Source organism: Lactuca virosa, chromosome 1 (genome assembly GCF_052849685.1).
Source record: "Lactuca virosa cultivar CGN04683 chromosome 1, Lactuca_virosa_CGN04683_v6, whole genome shotgun sequence".
Classification (NCBI taxonomy): domain Eukaryota; kingdom Viridiplantae; phylum Streptophyta; class Magnoliopsida; order Asterales; family Asteraceae; genus Lactuca; species Lactuca virosa.
Window position 1 is genome coordinate 79,132,554 of NC_136426.1, and position 20,455 is coordinate 79,153,008.

Here is a 20,455-nt window from a genome sequence, read left to right on the forward strand (position 1 = left end):
TTTGTAAATACCATCTTCATACTTCAATGGATTGTACAATTGTTCCTTGATTATCCTAACCTAAGGATATATGCATCACAAAAAAATACAACTTACATAAAAATGAAAAAACACAAAAGATATTTAAAAAATAATTAAAAATGGTAAACAACATTATATATGTTTAACTACTCATAGTTGGATACCAACACTAAAAACTCATCCTTCGTATGATGACGAGCCAATCTACTAATGAACTCCCTCTCCAATAGATATAGTACACACAAACTGCATCCCCGTACAATTCATCAAGTGATATATCAAAAACTGTAACATCCATAAAATCATGATAATTTAAACTTTTCAAAAACAAGCTAAATTCACAAATTTATTTACAAACATAATTTTCAAAACATTTTTTACATTTTTTACAAACATTTTCTACTAATGAACTCCCAGGCCCCTCAACCATCGGGTTGGAATTCCAATACACTATGGGTCCAGTCAACCATCGGGATGGAGTACCCCAGGCCCCTCAACCATCGGGTCGGAATGCCAATACACAACGAGTCCTGTCATCCTCGGGATGGAATACCCTCGTGCCCACTCAACCATCGGGTTGGAATGCCCCCTGGTTTGTTGGCTCACGCACAAAGCAGTAAAGCCTCAACCACCAACTAAACATGTGCAAACATAACAGATAATCATATAACAATCTACAGTCAGACAGATCTACAAATAACTAAGCATAACATTATCTTGTATACTAGGATACCGATCTAACATATTGACGCCTTGGTGCCTTCGACCCGCAAGTACAGTGAGGAAAACTCACCTCACAAATTGAACATAAGTCGATGAGGTTTCGACTCTGAATCTCAACTCTCTAACGAACACCTATTCCCACCAACGACCAATTTCCATTAAAATCCCAAAATACCCTCAAGGTTAAACTTGGTCAAAGTCAACTGGTCAAACCAACTATGTCAACTGAGTCAAACCAGCCGAGTCAACCCAAACGAGTCAACCCAACCGAGTCAACTCAGGGTGCGTACGCTAGTCGTACTCCGGAGGTACGTTGGGCGTACACGCAGCCTCGCAGTTGACCACCATCGGGGTGGTTGACCTCGTATGCGGGGGTACCCTCGCAAGTCCCAAACTTCATTAAGAGATTAATGGCTTAAGCTCTTACGTCCACAATTCAGATCCATGACTAAAATCCTCCTAGGAGTCATAAAGTCTCCAACTTTATGACATAGCATGTCCAATAAGTGCTTAACACAAGGTCTTATTCTATTAAGACCTTCTAAATGATGCATGAAGCAATACTAGCCATTTTGAACCCACTTTTATGACTTAAGACCCCTCCTAGGGTCTGAAAAGACAACTAAAAGGTCAAGAACATGCCATATTCAAGATCTAACATTTTGGGACCAAAAAGCTCCATAAAGACATCCAAATCTAGATTTGTATGCTAGAGGGATAAAGTTGCAAGCTTTATACCTTAGAATGGTAGTAAATGGTGAAGGAATCCCATATCCAAGTGTTCCACTCTTTCAATATGAGCTTGGCTTCCTTTCATTCTTCTTCAAAAGCACCAAAACACACATGCTTAGAAATGGCTCCTCAAGAGGATATTAGGGTTGAAAACACGTATGAGAGGGTGGAGGTTGATAAGGTGAAGAAAATGAGGTCATAAGAGTGCTTAAATACCAGCCAAACCATAAAAATTAGGGTTTCCTTATCTGGCAAGTACGCCCAGCGTACACTGATGTATGCCCAACGTACTAGGGCGCCCCTAGTACATTCAGCGTACACCACGTACGCATGGTGTACTCCGAAGGCCCAAAATTACAACAATGCCATTAAGGCCCTTTTGTATACATTTCTTGAACTTTGGCACCAAAATGCAACATAAATAAATTAAAGGGCTTAATTTAGAAGTACCTCACATCGGGATGTTACAAAAACGTTTTTTACATGTTCTATTTTTACTGTTTCACTCAAAATAAGCATGAGAAGCACACGTAATCATAATTCGTAGCCGAAATTTGAGGCTGGAAAAAATCAACAAACTGGAAGTCAGTAACAAGGAAAAAGGTCCTCCTCCCAAATGTCAACTCCAACTCTTCGACCTCAAAAACTGTTTCCTCTACATATAGGATTTGTGATTACTTCTCTACAAGATATATAATGCAATTCCAAAGGGTTTCCTTTTACTCCTACATAAATATCTAACCAACTATCAAAACACATATGTCGGAAGATAGCTTCACATGCAAGTCAGTTCTTTAGTTTACCAATAGTATTTGCAACAATGGTAGGTTTGTAAATCATTGTATGTGAAACATCGTACATGCGACCCCGCTGAAAAAACAAATAAAAAAATTAGTTTGAAAATTACACTATACAACATTTCAAAATGTTTATGTAACACCGATTCGAATAATTCAGTGATTCAGGACTCATGGGTCGTAGATTGATTATGTGAAGACTTTAGAGCTTTGATAAAGTAAAGTTTAATCCGTATTGAAGGTTGACAAGTTTGATTGTGAGATCTAATCCCTTGAATCATGAGTGGGAACCAACGGTGAGTCGGGGAAGGATATGTGTCAGACTGCTTGCAAGGATTATGGTTTTGATTTTGAATTGTGTTAAGCCAACTTTAACAAGATTGGGTTGTATAGCTCTTCAAGACCTTTCTGTGGATATAAAGAACATCGAAATCGAAGTTGGAGCGAAGAAGTTATGGTCGCTTGAAGTTTGGTTGGGAATGAGGAATCAGCAGTACGCTAGGCGTACATGGGGAGTATGTACGGCGTACTTCATTAGATGAATCGTGGGACTTTAACCAGTACGTTGGGGGTACATAAATTACGTTGGGCGTAATTACATAGAATGCAAACCCTAATTTTTAAGGTTTGAGCCCTATTTAAGCAACTTAACTTTTGGAAACTTTCTCCATACTCAGCCTCCATCTTTCCAAAGCATAATCTCGAAACCCTAGTCCTATTTGTGAAGATTTTTTGAGCCTCTTGAGTGGTTTTGGATGTTTTTGGTACATATTGAAGGAGAAGTCCATCATTGAAGCTTGGTGAAGCTCAAGCTCTTGGATCATGAACTCATTTGTCATTTCTCAACCTCAGAATGTATAAACCTTGAATCTTTATCAGTCATTTCACTAGATCTAGTTTAGCTTAAGGTTTTGGCAAGTTTTGGTCCCATGGTTTTGACTCTTGTGAGTAAAAGCTGCTCTAAAGCTTAGGATAACATTTATTGATGTTTCTGAGGATTCTAGTGCATAAAAATCGGACCTTTATGGTTGTAGTTCAACCATGCATAAGTTGAAACATCCCAAAAATATAGTCCAAAAATTTCGTTTAATTTCATTAATAAAAACCATAAATATCAGTCTTCATATAAAAATCATAAACCATGTATTTTAAAAATAACATAATATATGTCAATGTATCAAAATCATATGTCAAACATCAGAGTAACTCTGGCTAAAAACTGTGGTGTGGGCCATGCAGTCATCCCGAGCTCTTCCCCTTACTAGCGGAAGTACCTGAAACCAAAACTGAAAACTGTAAGCACGAAGTTTAGTGAGTCTCCCCAAGTACCACATACCATACACATATCACATAAACATATATTGGGCCCCGCCCATGCTAAATCGGGTCATAGCCCGACATCAGCTTTCCCGGCATCGGACCCTGCCCGGCATCGAACCCTATTCGCCATCGGCCCCTGCCCGGCATCGAGCCCCGCCCGACATCGAGCACATCTTGCAATACATATGAGCATAATCAAATAATTCACATAAACCTAAACATATAACATTAACATGTAAACATTCCTCGGGCCCCGCCTGACATCGGACCGTAATCTGGAAACATACTATCATTCCTCGGGAACCGCCCCGGCATCGAATCAAAATCCAGAATCATACAAGTACAAACACATGCAAGAATCACAAAGACATCAAGCATACAAGCATTCCCCGAGACCACCCCGACATCGGATCGAAATCCGAAAAAACATATAAACCTACTTCGGGCCCCGTCCGACATCGGACCGTAGTCCGGAACTATTACTAACTAAACGGGCCGACCTTGGTGCCTTAGACCCGTTCCTACTGGAGGAAAACTCACCTTTTAAACTGGCTGCTGAAATCTCGTGTGAGGAATCTCTAGTGGCTGCTCCAACGACCCCTTGGCTATCATTATCACAATAATCACTTAGTCAAAAACTGATAACCCTACTAAGGGTAAAATGACCATTTCTTATGTCAAGACCCCTTCACGGGTCAACCTTGGTCAAGTCAAAGTCAACGCTCAGTCAAAGTCAAAGTCAACATTTGAGCTGACTCAACTCGTCGAGTCAATCCCTTGACTCGTCGAGTTCCTTTTCCACTCTTAGTCATGAAAACACAAACTAACTCGTCGAGTCCCTTCACAGACTCGTCGAGTTCCACCTTGTACAGAATCGGGACAAACCAACTCAACTCGTCGAGTCCTTACATGGACTCGTCGAGTTCCTCTGTCTGATTGAGCCATCTCAATGGATTAAGCTCCTATCCTTCAGATCTAAACTCCATACTTCATCTACATACTGGGAATACACTATTAAGGGTAAATTTTCCAACTTTACCCGCTATTAGTCCTTCTTAATGGTTTTAGCTCAAACCCTAGCTCTCTAGAACATAGATCTTGGTCCAAAAGCCATAATACTCTAAACCAAAGCATACTATAATAGATCTAGGCCTTGTACATCAGTTGGACACGTAAAGTTCCTAACTTTCCTTCCATGCATGACCTTTTAGGGCTAAAAAGGCCATAATAACGTTTTTAAGCTTGCATGGGGCTTCCATGGTCATAAAGTTTGCACCTTTATGCCATGGAACCCCTTCTAGATCCCAGATCTGAAATGTAAGCTACTTGGGACGTCCAAATCCCAAATATCAAGATTCTTGAGCCAAAACCCTCATAAAAATGGAAGTAAGTAGATCTAATGAATGAATGATCAAGTTAGAGACTTGATTACCAGAAAGTGATGAGGATGGAAGGAAATTCCTGGATATACTATCTTCTCCTTGAACCTTCTAGCTCCTTCGTCTTCTTCTAGATTCAAGAACACACAAAATCACTCAAGAATGGCTCACACACTCACAAAATGCCCTAGGGTTTCGTGGCTTAGGGTTTAGGAGTTGGAGGCTGGAAATAAGGCCAAAAGGTGGGGATTAAGATGCTTAAATAGGGTGCAAAACCCCGAAATTAGGGTTTCCTTCAGGCAGACCTACTTGTCGAGTCGAAGGCTCTCGACTCATCGAGTAGATAGCTTAAAACCCGTCTCCAAACTCATTTCTAATCGACGATTCTGGGGCTTCCAACTCGTCGAGTAGCTCTAATAAAATGAATAATTTAGGAATAAAAGCGTACCAGAACCCAGGCGTTATAATTCTCCCCCAGTTGTCTTAGACTTCGTCCTCGAAGTCTGCTGCATCTGGAAACAACTCCGGGTAGTTCTCCCTCATCTCTTACTCGGACTCCCAAGTCCACTCAGAACCCTTGCGGTGTTGCCACTGCACCTTCACTAGCTGAACAACCTTGTTCCTCAAGGTCTTCGTCTTGCGATCCAGAATCGCCACTGGCCTCTGAATATAGTTCAGGCTGTCATCAACTTGAATATCCTCTAAGGGCACAATCGCTGAATCATCCACTAAGCACTTCCGCAACTGGGAAACATGGAAAGTGTTGTGGATCTGGCTAAGCTCTACTGGAAGGTCCAATCGATACGCCACCTTGCCCACTCGGGCTATAACCCTGAAAGGACCAATGTACCTGGGGCCCAGCTTTCCCCACTTTCAGAACCGGATGATACCTTCAAGAGGACTATGACGCCCACCTGAAACTCCAAGTCTGAATGTCGCTTGTCGGCGTAGCTCTTCTGCCGACTCTGAGCAGTCTAGAGCCTACTCCGGACCTGCTGGATCCGCTTTGTAGTCTTGAGTACTACCTCAGTACTCCCCATGACTCTCTGACCGACCTCGCCTCAACAGATTGGGGTCCTACACTTCCTCCCGTAGAGCATCTCGAAGGGAGGTCGGTCTATGCTGGCGTGGTAACTGTTGTTATACGAAAATTCCGCTAACGGAAGATACATATCACAACTGCCACCGAAATCCAAAACACATGTGTGCAGCATGTCCTCGAGAGTCTGTATCTTCCTCTCGCTCTGTCCATCCGTATGAGGGTGGAAAGCGGTGCTGAAGTGGAGACGAGTAACCATCTCGTCGTGAAACCGCTTCCAAAATCTGGAAGTGAAACGGACATATCAGTCTGACACCATCGAGACAGGCACTCCATGTCGTGCCACTATCTCACGCACGTATATCTCGGCTAGCTTCTCGGCCGATATGCTCTCCTGGATCGGGATAAAATGAGCACTCTTGGTCAACTGATCCACGATGACCCATATCGAATCCACTCCACGTGCGGTCCTGGGAAGCTTTGTGATGAAATCCATGGTGATATCCTCCCATTTCCACACGGGAATATCCAACGGCTGCATTCTGTCGTGGGGTAGCTGATGCTCGGCCTTGACCTTCCTGTAGGTCAAGCACCTCTCCACATACCACACTACGTCCCGCTTCATGCAGGGCCACCAATAATCAGGGCGAAGATCCTGATACATCTTCGTCGCCTCGAGATGGATGGAGAACCTCGACTTATGGGTCTCATCCATCAGAACCTGTCGTACTCTGCCCCAGTATGGAACCCATACCCTCCCATGCAGGGTCAGCAACCATCGGCTGTCATAATCAAACGAGGCCATCTAGCCTACAATCCACTCGCACTTCTGGCGCTCTTCCTTCAGGCCCTCTACCTGCGCCTCTCTGATCTGCTCCAGCAATGGAGTAATCATTGTCATCCTCAGACATATGTCTCGAATTGGGGCCGCTACTGCCTTGCGGCTTAGGGCGTCGGCCACCACATTGGCCTTGCCCGGGTGGTAAAGGATCTCACAGTCATAGTCCTTCACCACATCTAACCACCGATGTTGCCTCATGTTCAGATTCGGCTGATCCATGAGGTACCTCAAACTCTTGTGGTCCGTGTAAATGGTACAACGGACCCCATAGAGGTAATGCCTCCAAATCTTGAGGGCGAACACCACATCCCCCAGCTCCAAATCATGCGTCGGATAGTTAGCCTCGTGAGGCTTCAACTGCCTCGAAGCGTAAGCTATCACGTGACCTCTCTGCATCAATACCGCACCCATGCCCGTAATTAAAGCGTCACAGTAAACCAAGAAATCATCAACGCCCTCCAGAAAAGTCAGGATCGGTGCCTCACACAACCGCTGTCTGAGAGTCTCGAAAGCTGCCTGCTGCTTAGGCCCCCAGCGGAAGATCACTGACTTCTTGGTCAGTGGGGTCAAAAGAACAATGATCTTGGAGAAAGCCTGAATAAATCTCCGGTAATAACCCGCTAGACCAAGGAAACTCCGAATCTCAGTTGGAGACATTGGAATCTCCCACTGCATCACGGCCTCTATCTTGGCCGGATCGACCATAATACCCTTCTGGTTGACAAGGTTCCCAAGAAACTGCACCTCGCGCAACCAGAACTCACACTTGGAGAACTTTGGAAAAAGTCTCTCCCTCCTCAGTGTCTCCATCACCTCCCTCAGGTGCTCCTCATGCTACCCCTGAGTCTTGGAATAGACCAATATACCATCAATCAAGACTATCACAGACCGATCTAGCATCGGTCTGCACACCCGGTTCATGAGGTCCATGAACGCGGCTGGAGCAGTGGTGAGCCCAAACGACATCACCACAAACTCATAATGACCATAGCTAGTCCTAAAAGCTGTATTCTGTACATCCTCGTCCCTGACTCACATCTGGTGATAACATGATCGCAGATCAATCTTGGAAAACCAAGATGCACCCTGTAGCTGGTCAAACAAATCGTCAATCCTCAAGAGGGGATAACGGTTCTTCACTGTTACCTTGTTCAGCTCCTGGTAGTCTATGCACATCCGATGCGACCCTTCCTTCTTCTTCACAAACAAGACCGGGGCTCCCCATGGCGAACTACTCGGCCTAGTAAATCCCTTGTCTAGCAGCTCTTACAGCTGCGTAGACAACTCCTGCATCTCGGGAGGAGCCAACCGATATGGTGCCTTGGCTATCTGTAACGACCCAACTTTTTAAAGGAATTTTTTTCATTTTTAATTGATCAAAACGCATTTCCATAAACCGTGGAATCCATATACAATTGTTTTCAAAACTCATATCGTTTACAATCTTATTTCAAAACATCTGAAGGTCCCATAAAAGTATCTGAGAGAGTGCACGTCGCGCCATCACACCTTGCCCTTACCCTTGGGCTCAGATGTACCTGAAACAAATCCACAAACTATAAGCTAATGCTTAGTGAGTCCCCCAGAGCATACCCTACACACAATCCACATAACACATATCATATTAGCTATAAAAGCTATCTCTACCATATAAGCCATGCATATCACATATAAGGATGTCGTGGGCTCCCCCCAGGGTCTTATACCATCATGTCATGGGCTCCCCCACATGGACTTTGTCTAGGAATGCCACGGGCTCCCTCACCTGGTCTTATATCCGACTGCCACGGGCTCCCCCCGGGTCTTCCATGCCTATCATATAATCAACCAGCATATCATATATCACAGAGGTATCTATCATACTGCCTAACACATACATAATCATAAAAGGATGTCGTGGGCTCCCCCCATGGTCTTATACCATCATGTCATGGGCTCCCCCACATGGTCTTCGTCTAGGAATGGTACGGGCTCCCCCACGTGGTCTTATATCCGACTGCCACGGGATCCCCCCGGGGTCTTCCATGCAATAACATACATAATCACTAGCATACCACTCAGCATAAAGCTAATTATCATACCACACATCTCTACTACAGCTAGTGTACCACATATCATAAAATGGGCCGCCCTTGGTGCCGTAGACCCATTGGTATGGTGAGAAGACTCACCTTTCGAATGTTGAACTGACAAGCTAGAATCAGATATGTCCCACGTGTTGCTCCCACTCATCTGCCTATAATCATTATGTGATTAACTTGTCATAATCCCATAATTGCCCTTAAGGTCAACCCTGGTCAAAGTCAAGGTCACCGGTCAAGGTCAACAGTCCATGTTGACCTCAACTTGTCGAGTGCATCCAACAACTCGTCGAGTTTCTGAGTAATTCATCTACTCGCCGAGTTACCTGTGTAACTCGCCGAGTCCCTTTTTTTCCACAACCGAAAACTCATGACAACCGAAAACTCTTGAGAACCGAAAACACTCTGGAGACCCAAAAACGGGTAAACCCTACTCGACTCGTCGAGTCAGCTAAGGGACTCGACGAGTTCCTTCAGTCTTCTTCAAGTTCAGCCCTTTTCAGTGGGATCTAGGGTCCCAAACTCCAGATCCAAGCTCTACTAATGCAGATACCACGTAAAGTTGCAAACTGTACGTGCATGCACGATCCTTCAAGGCTATAACTTCAAAACTAGGCTTCTGACAAGGTTTTTGTGCATGAGAAGAGGCTAAACTGCATAAAGGGAGCAACTTTATGCCATTGGGGACCTAAAGAGGTCCATATATAGAATCATATCCTGGTGATAAATCCAAATCCAAGCTTGACTCCATTTTGCCCCAAAAATGGCCATTTACTTCCAAGAAAAGAGATCTACACAACTAGAGGTCAAGGTCACGACTTTATACCTTAGGATGATGGCCAATATGAAGTATATGTTTGATCTACTGTTCCTCTCCTGTCTCCTTCTTCTTCAAGCTCCAAAACCCTTCACAAATACTCCAAAATTGTTCACAAAGGCTATTTCTCTCACATAAGAGGGGTTCACGGCCGAAAACTATCTTTTCTGGGTAGAAAGGTGCTAAGGGAGGCCACAACAGGCAGGATATGTTCTTTAAATAGGGTGCAAACCCTAAAAATTAGGGTTTCTCTTTACAGATTCTACTCGCCGAGTCGGCCTTCCGACTCGTCGAGTAGGTCTCGATCCCGCGCCAACCGGTAATGCTTCTACTCGACGAGTTCAACTCCCAACTCGCCGAGTCCATGCACAAAACCTTAAACTTAAATAAAGTAATTAGTAATGCTTTGAATAGGTGTTACAAATCTCCCCCACTTGAACTAGACTTCGTCCTCGAAGTCTGCTGACCCAAATAAGTCGGGGTAGTGGTCTCGCAACTCCTCCTCCGGCTCCCATGTCCATTCGGAGCCCATTTTGTGTTGCCATTGCACCTTTACCAGCTTTACTTCCTTGTTCCGAAGAACCTTGGTATTCCTATCTAGAATCGCAACAGGCTTCTCAATGTAGTCCAGGCTCTCATCCACCTGTATGTCGTCCAGAGAGACGACCGCGGCCTCGTCCGTGATACACTTCCGAAGCTGTGACACATGGAAAGTGTTGTGAATCCGGCAAAGCTCATCCGGTAGCTCCAAGCGATAAGCTACCTTGCCCACCAGGGTCATAATCCTGAAAGGTCCTATATATCGGGGCCCTAACTTGTCCCTCTTCCTAAACCTGATGACTCCCTTCCATGGTGACACCTTTAGCAGCACAAAGTCCCCTACTTGGAACTCAAGATCGGATCGCCGCCGGTCAGCATAACTTTTCTGACGGCTCTGCACAACTCGCAACCGGTCGCGCACCTGCTAAATTAGCCCGGTAGTCTTGAGCACCACCTCGGTGCTCCCCATGACTTGGTGTCCAACCTCGTCCCAGCAAACCGGAGTCCTACATCTCCTGCCATACAACATCTCGAATGGAGGTCGGTCGATACTGGCATGGTAACTGTTATTGTATGAAAACTCTGCCAGTGGAAGGTACGCATCCCAACTCTCTCCAAAATCAAACACACATGCTCGCAGCATATCATCAAGTGTCTGGATCATCCTCTCACTCTGGCCATCCGTCTGGGGGTGATACGTCGTACTAAAATACAGCTGAGTGCCCAGTTCCTCGTGGAACTTCTTCCAGAATCTGGATGTAAACCGAACATCCCTGTCCGAGACTACCGATATTGGCACCCCGTGTCTAGCCACCACCTCTCGCACATAAATATCTGCCAACTTCTCGGCAGATATACTCTCAGAGATCGGAATTATATTTGGGCACTCTTCGTCAGTCTGTCTACGATCACCCATATGGTGTCCACACCCCTTGCCATCCTAGGTAACTTCATAATGAAGTCCATAGTGATCTCTTCCCACTTCCACATGGGAATGGGTAGCGGCTGAACCTTACCATGAGGCCGCTGATGCTCGGCCTTGACCTTCCTGCATGTCAAACACCGCTCCACAAACCAGGCGATCTCCCGCTTCATGTAGGGCCACCAATGACTCATTCTCAAGTCTCTATACATTTTCGTAGCCGCTGGATGTATAGAGAACTTGGACTTATGTGTCACACCCCCAAACCAGAACGACGGAAACGTTCGGGGGCGGATGACGTCATGCTCAGTATCATAACCATAGTGAAGAAAGTAACACACAACCATCATAGATATAATTTAAAGGATTACATTGTTTCCAAAATACATGTTCCAAAAATACATGTTTTCAATTAAATTACATATGATGATAAAATGTAGCAAAATAATCTACGCCTTAGCGTCTTGACTTCAGAAATCTTGCGGTTACCTGTATTACTGATTACCTGAGAATACAAGTTGTTTTGAAAAGAGAGTATCAGCATAAAGCTAATGAGTTCACAAATATTTTATAAAGATGAATGTTGTTTCCTTAACGTTTGTTACAAGTTTGTTTCCAGAAAATCCAATATTTTCTAAAAGATTTGTTGTAAACTGAATTGAAACAGGGCCTAGTACGTGTAAGTAAATCGTCATACTTATGTGTGTGTTTTATATTTAAATAAAACTCCTTTGTATAAACCCTAGAATTTCCGTGAATTTTATGTTGTGTTAATATTCCATGCGAGATGTTATAATCATACTAAAGACTAGATGGCCTTGAATGCGACGTTCTTCAGGCGTCGGAAAGTTATGACACTTGTCACCACAGACCTGCCGGTCTAGCTGTTGCAAGCAGCTCAGGTGCGGGTTTGTCGGACCCAGTATAGATCTATACACAACTATCACGTTCTCACTCCAAGAGATTCTGATTATAACTAAAGGACTTTTCTGTGGTACTTGGAGTACCCCGAAGGAGAATGTCTCACAAATATTCATTAACGAGTTCACGTAGTGTGTAGTGAAAGTTCGTTTTGTAAATCGATAATGTTATTGTTTTCTTTGTTAGATGTAGTGTTCAAAATTATACCTATTATAGTTTATCAAAAGTGTTGTATGATGATATTAAAACCTGGTTACGCATGTATATGTATTTCAAATAAAGGACATTGGAAATACTAAGTGTAAATCTTACACACCTTGCTCAACATGTTACAAGGTGTGAATAACTCTTAAATATGTATTTGACAGTTTTACCCTTAACTGTCACTATTTCTGAGTAATTATAGAAAAATCATCGTAAGTCAAAAACTGAATCCGCAAACTCTGAGTATTTGGAAAAAGTGTCTACAGTGTTCATAAGTTTTCCCATAATTTTTGGTGGTCTCAAACTAGTGTGAAAATGTTCATTTTCACAACCTGGTCTGATTTCGTTGCTGCAGTGATAGGCAGTTTTGTAAAAATCACCATAAATTGTAGAAATCGTATGGAGATATGAAAGTAGTCATTTTAAAGGTATAAACCTGAACTACTTGCATATTAAACAGTTTTGAAAAATATTAAGTTTAAGTTGGGTAAAACAGTTCGTGAACAGGTCACAACTTTTCTGTTGTAAGCTGTCAAGTTGAGTTTTTAATATATTTTGGTATTTTAACTTGTATTCCCCCCTGAAAACTGAAGAAAACTAGAAAATGTAGGGGTATGAACTCACCTTGAGTGATTCTTGGAAGGGTGGAAGGTCGAAGACGAGGAGTATTAAGTCAAGAACACTTAATGAACACGTGAGAGTTCGGATGATCCTAAGAACGATTTTTGGTGTTAAGATATGAGTCAATGATCCAAGAGTGTTATGAAATTATGGAATGACACTTGAGTTTAGATGGAATACTTACCAAAAAGTGTTGTAGCAACTCAAGAACACTTGCACAAGATGGTGGAAAGTAGAGGGAAAGAAGCTTTCTTGAGGTGATATGAGAAGTGTGTAAGTGAAGGATTTATCAAAGTGAACCATGAAATCCTCCAGGGATTTCTTTATATAAATGTTGCTGGAGCAATTTGCAAGATTGAAAGGATGTTTACCTTGGTTTGTGTGATGTGGATAAGGTTGGACTATTGAGAGGATGACACATGGAAGGCAAGTGGGCACACTTGACCCGCTTGTGGGGTAAATATCTTCTCAATATAAACTAATGATTTTTAATTAATAAATCCTTGAGAAATAAATAAAATAAGAGTCCTGGGGGTTAAAAATGATAAAATATGGTTTTTGGTGAAAATCCCACGTTAAAATCATGAAAAACGGGCTTAAAACGAAGTCGTGGTCGAAAACCGGGTGGAAAATGGGAAATCCGAAGGGGAAACGGGCTGCGGTTCGGAGGCTGCGGCTCGCTGGCTGCGGTTCTCTGGCTGCGGTTCGGAGGCTGCGGCTCGCTGGCTGCGGCTAGATGGTTGCGGCTAGCTGGCTGCGGCTAGATGGCTGCGGCTACACAAGGGGACTCCGGTTCAAGTAGGGTTTGGTCCCTATAGAGGGACTTCGGCCCTAAAAGGCTATTTTCCAAGATATCTTCCCGTTTCGCATGGTTTTTTCACCAAGTCAAGTGTCGGGATGTCCCAAATGATTAAAATAAATCAAAAGAGGTTTTGAGAGAGATTTGGGAGAGATTTGACATACTTGGAGAGATTGGGAGAGATTTCACATACTTGGAGAGATTTCACATACTTAGAGAGATTTGGGAGAGATTTCACATACTTGGAGAGATTTCACATACTTAGAGAGATTTGGGAGAGATTTTACATACTTGGAGAGATTTCACATACTTGGAGAGATTTCACATACTTAGAGAGATTTGGGAGAGATTTCACATACTTAGAGAGATTTGGGAGAGATTTCACATACTTAGAGAGATTTGGGAGAGATTTCACATACTTAGAGAGATTTGAGAGAGATTTCATATACTTGGAGAGATTTGGGAGAGATTTCACATACTTGGAGAGATTTGGGAGAGATTTAATCTTAGCCATCATTATCGTATAATCTCGTAATGCAAGGTTCGTGAACCCCGTTATGCTTCATTAATGATCGTTTTAAGTCCCCGAAAGGGTCCTTAGTCGTGTTTTGATGCGTTTAACTCCCTTTTTAGGGTTTTTTACACTGTTAACACATAGATTTTTCGAGACACTTGAATTTTTGACATACAAATGCACATTTTTATTCATAGAATAACTTCTAACATACAGGCACTAATTAAATTCGACCGGTTTGACTTGTTTGACGGTTGTCACATTATGCGCCTCCTCCAATATCTTATGCCTCACTCCCCAGTCGCCGATACCTATACTCGGCCACACTAAGTCAAAAGGCCACGGCTATCCTTAACAAACAAAGGATATTGCCCCCGAACCCGTTCTATTTTCCAATTATCCTTCTTCACCCCCTCGACTTGAGTCTCCTTGATCATATCCAACAATTGAGGGATCATAGTCATTCTCAAACAAACGTTCATAATCGGGGAACCCGCCGCCTTGCGGCTCAAAGCGTCGGCCACCACGTTGGCCTTCCCGGGATGGTATAGGATCTCATAATTGTAGTCCTTCAACACGTCTAACCATTTCCTCTGTCGCATGTTGAGGTTTTGCTGATCCATCAAATACTTCAGACTCTTGTGATCAGTATAGATGGTGCACCTCACTTCGTACAAGTAGTGCCTCCAAATCTTGAGGGCAAACACCACTGCCCTCAATTCCAGGTCGTGAGTGGGGTAATTCGCCTCATGAGGCTTCAACTGCCTCGAGGTGTAAGCTATCACATGCCCCATCTGCATCAATATCGCACCTTACCCTGAAATCGATGCGTCACAGTACACCACCAAGTCATCTAATCCATCGGGTAGTACTAGAATCGGAGCCTCGCATAATCTCTGTCTCAGGGTCTCAAAGGCCAACTGCTGATCCGCACCCCATCGAAATGTCACATTCTTCTTGGTCAAGCGGGTCAAGGGCACAACAATCTTGCATAAATCCTGAATGAATCTCCGATAATAGCCCGCTAGACCCAAGAAGCTGCGGATCTCGGAAGCATTCTTCGGTACTTCCCACCGCATCACAGCCTCCACCTTGGTTGGATCAACCGAAATACCTTCATGGTTGATGATGTGCCCCAAAAACTGTACCTCCCGCAACCAAAAATCACACTTGAAGAGCTTGGCATACAACCTCTCCGCCCTCATGGTCTCCAATACCTCCCTCAAATGCTGCTCATGCTGCTCCTTGGTCTTAGAATAGACCAGGATATCATCAATAAAAATGATTACTGACCGATCCAACATCGGTCTACACACCCTGTTCATGAGATCCATGAACGTTGCTGGGGCATTGGTGAGCCCAAATGACATCACCACAAACTCGTAATTCCCATACCGAGTCCTGAAAGTGTACAAGAGTAGGACACTTTTACTCTTACATTTGACAAGTGTTATAAACCTTTCTTTAATATATGTCACTCATCTTACAGTCTTGGAGTATGACTCTAAGACTTGTTTTGGAACGAAGTATGACTCATCTTCTTGATTTAACCATTCCAACAATTCAAGATTCCTCTTCTTAGTCATAAGAATGCACTAAGATGTCCTTAGAGGACTAATTGTGACATGATTTCTAAATCATTAAGATGATCACGAAACATGATACTAAAGTACTCTCCCATCTTTTCAGATTTGAGAAACTTTTATCCTTCTGCCTAATTTGATTCTTCTCATTCGTTCTTCCATATATTGAAAGTTTTCCAATGTTTCAGAATTATACTTAAACTGGTAAGTATAACCATATTTACTAAACTTTATTAAATCATGACGAATTGTATTATCGATCTTTTATGGTGGACTTGATCAGTGCACCAGAATGTGTACTCGATCCCTTAGTCCTTCACTTGACTCACATATACATGTGAACAAGGAATTAATCTTAATTTTCCAAACATGAAAATTCTCATTCATCATACTTTACAACTTGCATGATTTCCAAGTTTCTATCCAACTGAAACCTTGGGTGATGTGAATCTTTCCTTATTTGGTAAATTATGACCCTACCACAAACGAAAGAATCAAGTCCATTTTTTTCAATATTGCTATCAATTGAGTCATATAAATAACCATTTTTCACAAATGCCACTGTAAGGATATTTAAAATAAATAAAATTAAAATCTTTATATTTTATTTTAAAACTTTGCGGAAAAACTTATCCTTACAGTGCAAATGCATATGAAAAACTTGTTGTTATTTATTCCTAAGCAATATAACATAACTCCTAAGCAACAACTCAAAAATTCTGATCACCGAACCATGCGATCGAAATCCATCTTCGCGATCAGAATCAGCATATACTTCTTTTAAGTTTCTTCATTTTTCTTTGATTCTTAAAACAACAATATGTGACCCAGACACATCATGTAATGAGAATCTTAGAATAGAAACTTAACAGAGTTAGATAGTGGACTTCACCTGAAGTAGAATCAGACATCTTGACTTGATCAACCCTATGATCCTTCAGGTAAATAGGCAGTTTTGTAACCAATGCCCCTTCTTTTGGCAATACAAACATATGGACTCTATGGAAATGGTACACGGGACTATCACAGACTTAGACTTTCTCTTTATCATTTGGTCAACCGAGTTGACTATGGCCGATCCCTTTCCATTGGGAAGAGAAAGCCTTTTCTAGATATCCAATGTTACCATTGTCAATGTCCATTGGGAAGTTGATCTCCTAATCAAATTTGTTTTACTAGTCCTCAAACCATTGTTGATTCAGCAACACCAAGCAAATAGGTAAGATCATTAAGGGTCATGTCATAGTCCGTTTCATAGTAGTCCCAAAGGAACTCACTATGTGACTTAGAAAGTGATTGAACATCCAACTTTCTCAAGACTTTGACACTCAACTCTCCCGGCTTGTCAATATGTGACTTCATCTCCAAGATGTAAGCACACATAGACCTTGCTTGACAATAGGGCTTGAGTGACCTTGAACTTGTGGGTTAGGAAAAATAATTGGAGGAGGTGGAGGAAGTGAAGTTCCAAGAGATTTGGGAAGATCATAAATGTCTGAACTAGACATCTTTTGGGAGATATTCAAGATAGTTGATCTAAAGTCCTTAATATAACACCCAATATGAAATATTAAGGCTAGGACCCAACACAACATTTTATAACTTGGAAGAGGGATGCCGTAATCCAGGTTATAAAATATTTGAAGGTAGGTGAATGATGATTCACCAATTTCCACCATGAAAACGAAATAATTTATTAGGTTTTAATTGGTTTTGAAACTCCTAGATTCTTTTGAGATTCATTGAACTTTTCAATGGCATGTTTCAATCTCGATTGTGCCCTCTCAGGTTTTGTGACTGGGATGCCGAGGATCACAAAACAAGGTGTGAATAACCATGCAAATATACTTGTTACCCTTAATATTTATCACTTAATCGATGTGTCGGTTAACCACACGCGCTCCACCGATCTTGTGATAAACATTAAGTTACCCTTTGCCTACCTTGTTAAATCCAGGTTAGTGTGCCGGTTAACCACACACGCTCCACTAACCGACTTAAGCAAAGTGCAAAGTGTAATTTCATGGGTTAGCACCAAATTCATATTTTCCTAAGTAACTAAGATTGGGAATTTATAAAAGTTTAGTTACTTAGTATTTATCATTAATACTTTTAATGAAGGGAGAATTATAGTCATTATCCTACCCGTCCGGCTAACGACCCTCCACCAGTCAAGGAAGCGGTGGGTGAGAGTGGACACCCATTAAACTGCCATTTTATCGGCAGTAACCTCATACCCCCCTTATAGATCGGCTTCGTGAATGAGGCCTACTAACGGTAAGACTGACTTGCTCTTATACATATATATATATATATATATATATATATATATATATATATATATATATATATATATATATATATATATATTATTATTATTATTATTATTAACTTATAATACTATAAAGTATAAGTGTTGAATTTTAACTTTTAAAATTCTAAGGGCTTAACTTGGAATTAAAGTATTCATGGGAAAACTTTACAAATTCCAAAACTTGAGGGCAAGTTTTGAAACAATTCAATAACTATTCAATTTCATAACTTATGAGTTTAAAGTAGTTTTAATTAAAAAACTCTTCAAGTTCCATAACTTGAGGACAAGTTATGGAAGACTTTAAACCATTAAAAGAATGTGACTCTTCCTTATTCATAACTTATGGAAAAATTTATGAGTTTTATGAATCTTAAATGTGACTTTTCATATAACTTGAGGACAAGTTACAAAAACACATTTTAGAACCAATTCTTAAATTAATTTGGATTGAAAACAACAATTTCACATAACTTTTTCTATTAATCTAAGCAACTCATAAGAACAAGATAATTCAATCAAATTTTTTCATGTAATTAGCCTAACCACTAAACTAATACAAAACATGAATCTATTGACAATTATCTTTGAAATTGGATTAGCATGAACATGACCACATCAAAAACAGGTTTATAAGTTGAAAAACAGCTTAGGGTAATGTTCCTAGTCCAATTCGAGACAAAACATTCGAAGATATGCTGTCTGGGGGTCCAACTCGTCGAGTGCATGAACCAACTTGGCGAGTTGGATGAGTTTAGCCTTGGACTCGTCGAGTCCCTTCATGGACTCGGCGAGTCTGCTGTTCAGACAGCAACAAACTTCGTTTTTTCAGCCAATTTTGCAAGTATAACAAGAAAACAAGCCTAGGCTCTGATACCACTGTTGGGTTTTGAGCATTCTAACACTCCTAAGTGTACATGCAACCCTAAATACCTTGGATCTATGTTTTCTCTATTATACATGCAAATATGAATATTCCAAGGTATTACCCTATCTAGCATACAATCTATGATACTTGGGTAATAAAAACAAGTTTGAAGACATACCTTTTTATGTAGCTTGATTCCTTGATGCTTAAGAGCCGAGTGCCCCAAGTGTAACACCTCAAATGATTCACACAACATCAAATACACTTGGAATAACTTAGAGAGAAATGAACCACTTCATGAAATCGGCTAGCCCTCACCATACACACATAGTTCTCTCATGGTTGGCCGATTTTGACAAGAATAAGATGCTTATATAGTTTGTCACAATTAGGGTTACACCATGTAAACCCTAATTGTCATGGCCTTTCATTTCCATGATCCATGGGTACAAAAACACCATGGAGCATCCTATGGGTTTTAACCCAACTTGATAATCCATGGAGCATTAGCCCACTATACAAGTATGGATGATTTACACAATCAACCCATATATTTAATTAGTCTCCTTTTGATCACTTAATTAATTCCAAATTAATTCTTGATCAATACTAATTAAATAATCTTATTAATATATTAGAACTTATAATATATTAGTAAACCTTAAGTGTTATTTCTCTCATTTTAGTCTATCCAAATGCATGATGCCATGCAACCCAAATGGACAATGCCAATCGGGTCAAGTACATACCAAATATAGTTATGGACTTAGACACTAATTCAACATAAACACGTACCAACCACAACGTCTGGCACTGCCCGAGCCTCCTCGGTAGTCAGCTGAAATGCACGGGTCTTCACCGCTGGAGCATCCGCCTTAGCAGAGCGGCCATCAGTAATCCTCATCGTGGCGGGCGCAGACGCCGCCACCGCTCCTCCCCCTCCCTGCAACCTCGGACAATCGGCCTTTTTATGGCCAGTCTGGTTGCAGTGGAAACATATCAAGCCCTTCTTGGGGCAATCCGTGCTCAAGTGGACCCTGAGCTTGTTGTACGACAAGCCCCACCGTGCGACTTACCGCACTTGGCACACCGGCCCCGGCCCTGCTGGCCTCTGCTGGAAGCGTCTGAGGTCTTAGGCTTTTTAGCCTGACCCACTGCTGCCTGTGCCTGCTCCGGCTTCTGCTTGGTGTGGAAGTCCAACTCCATTTCCCGCTCACGGGCCTTCTTCACCATCTCGTTCAGGGTTTTGCACCCTGTAAAGCTCATAAACTCCCAGATATCATCCCTCAGCATGGAATGATATCTCGTACGCCTCATATCCTCATCTGTAGCGTATTGTGGGATCAACAAAACTAGCTCCCAAAACTTGGCGGTGATCTCCGCCACAGTCTCGGTGGTCTGCTGGAGCTCCTGGAACTCCCT